At 44.4% G+C, this 2,500-nt stretch overlaps 1 non-coding gene across 1 annotated transcript; it reads left to right on the top strand.

Annotated features, from left to right (window-relative positions):
• The first annotated feature begins 719 nt into the window (after positions 1–719).
• On the top strand, positions 720–826 carry LOC147658939 (U6 spliceosomal RNA). Its single transcript, XR_015307353.1, has one exon. It is a non-coding gene; the product is annotated as a U6 spliceosomal RNA (small nuclear RNA).
• The last annotated feature ends 1,674 nt before the right edge of the window (positions 827–2,500 follow it).

Here is a 2,500-nt window from a genome sequence, read left to right on the forward strand (position 1 = left end):
TTAAGAGGGCAAGGAAGTGTGTGTGTGTGTGTGTGTGTGTGTGTGTGTGTGTGTGTGTGTGTGTGTGAAGGCACAAGGAAACCCATCTGACCTCCTGAAAGTCTGTTCTGTGAGGTTTTCCTAAGTTGTACAAAGGACTTTAGGAGAAGGAAGGACCTAAAAGCTAGGCGAAATGGTCCTAGATCCAAGGAAATCTTTTAGATCAGGCTCAGTTTCTTAAATAGTTTGCATTAACATTATCAGTTCCAGGTCTGTTTGGGGCTGAGCTTGAGAACTCCTTAGTAAGTAGGCGTTTACAACAATAAGGGGGTTAATATTACAACACAGGCAAAAATTCAGACACATTATCATAAGCTCACCTTGTCCAGGGACCCAAGCATGCTGCCTTTCTACTCTCAGAGCCCTTCACCTAACCTACTGTGCAGCTGTTTTACCTTTAATATCACTGTTCCACAGGCAGCGTGACGTCACAATGCTCCTTGTCTGTAGCCCGAACCATGAGCCTTTGCAACCCTGGCATAATCTACATACTTACGGTGTGATTAGTCTTGGACCACAAATGCAGTGAAGAATAATGGATTGCTACTCTTCATACATTTTTGACCATTGGCTCAGATTTGAATGCGTACTGGCCATCTGAGCATCTCTGCCAGGCCACCCTATGCCTAGAGACTGTAGATTTAGAGAGTTTATAAACATTGTCAGTTCATCAATAAATTGTGCTCGCTTCGGCAGCACATATACTAAAATTGGAACGATACAGAGAAGATTAGCATGGCCCCTGCGAAAGGATGACACGCAAATTCGTGAAGTGTTCCATATTTTTAACAGCTTTTAGGAGAGAAATCTTTTTTGTTTTCAAGACTAATTGAGAAAAATAAAGCAGGTCCCAGTGCTGTCCCCGTAATATGTATTTTTCAATTAGTCTCTCTTCAACATTTTTAATGTATTTGCCTTGCAGTAAAGAAGGTGCGCTCTATGTTCAGCTGCATTTAGCAAGGAAGCCTGCAGGACTTCTGGGACTTTTCTTTCTCTTTTTTAGAATCCCTGTCATTATTCTTCACCACCCCCAAATCTATACTGTTGCAGTGTTGCGTTGCTTTGTGGAAAGCAGGACAAAGAGAAGGGCAGGGCCTATGCAAATGAAGGCCTCAGGGATGTCTGGGAGTGCCTTTTTAGCAGTATTGTTAAAGTCCACCTTGCAACCGGATTGGTCGGGTAAGCTGAAAAACACCATGCCAGATTGGGCACCAGGTCTCTAGGCGCTTGGAGGACATATTGGGTCTACATCCCTCAGTTTCTGAGGTCCAAGAAATGTTCACTCCCTACCCTAATAGAGAGGTCTTGGCCGATCGTGGCTGAGAGGGGAAGAAGGTAGCAGGGCAAGATGCTCATGGTCCTTCTCTAATAATGGACCAACTTTCTCTTTCTCTTTCCTTACCTGTGGTTCTGCCTGGCTACTGGGGCTACCAGTTGTAAGCCTGCAGCCCACAAGGAGTTGGTTTGTCCCTCTCACACATGTAAATGGGTAAGCATTCAATTGCACACACCTGCCTACGTCTACAGACCCTCACGCACACACACTTTTGTCAACAAGCTTTTTTGTAATTAAGAGAATAAGGGACCCATGTTGAAATACAAAAGCAGCACACCACGTGACGGCCATCACATAGAGTCCAGCAGCAAATGGGAAACGTTTAACTAGCCGTGGTCCTATTACTTGCGCTCTACCGTGAAACAACTGCTGGATGAGTCCTGCTGGAGAATATTGAACCTATAACAAGTCTGAGGTAAATAAGAATTCCACAGGAATATAATCAAACAGGGTCCTACAACCCTTCCGAGCCAGATAGGAGTCGAACCTACAATCTTCTGATCCGTAGTCAGACACATTATCCATTGCGCCACTGGCCCTATGTAGACTCACCCATCCTTTTATCCTTAAGAGGGCTAGAAAGTGTGTGTGTGTGTGTGTGAGTGTGTGTGTGAAGGCACAAGGAAACCCATCTTACCTCCTGAAAGTCTGTTCTGTGAGGTTTTCCTAAGTTGTACAAAGGACTTTAGGAGAAGGAAGGACCTAAAAGCTAGGCGAAATGGTCCTAGATCCAAGGAAATCTTTTAGATCAGGCTCAGTTTCTTAAATAGTTTGCATTAACATTATCAGTTCCAGGTCTGTTTGGGGCTGAGCTTGAGAACTCCTTAGTAAGTAGGCGTTTACAACAATAAGGGGTTTAATATTACAACACAGGCGAAAATTCAGACACATTATCATAAGCTCACCTTGTCCAGGGACCCAAGCATGCTGCCTTTCTACTCTCAGAGCCCTTCACCTAACCTACTGTGCAGCTGTTTTACCTTTAATATCACTGTTCCACAGGCAGCGTGACGTCACAATGCTCCTTGTCTGTAGCCCGAACCATGAGCCTTTGCAACCCTGGCATAATCTACATACTTATGGTGTGATTAGTCTTGGACCACAAATGCAGTGAAGAATAATGGA

Source organism: Lissotriton vulgaris, unplaced genomic scaffold (genome assembly GCF_964263255.1).
Source record: "Lissotriton vulgaris unplaced genomic scaffold, aLisVul1.2 SCAFFOLD_1012, whole genome shotgun sequence".
NCBI lineage: Eukaryota > Metazoa > Chordata > Amphibia > Caudata > Salamandridae > Lissotriton > Lissotriton vulgaris.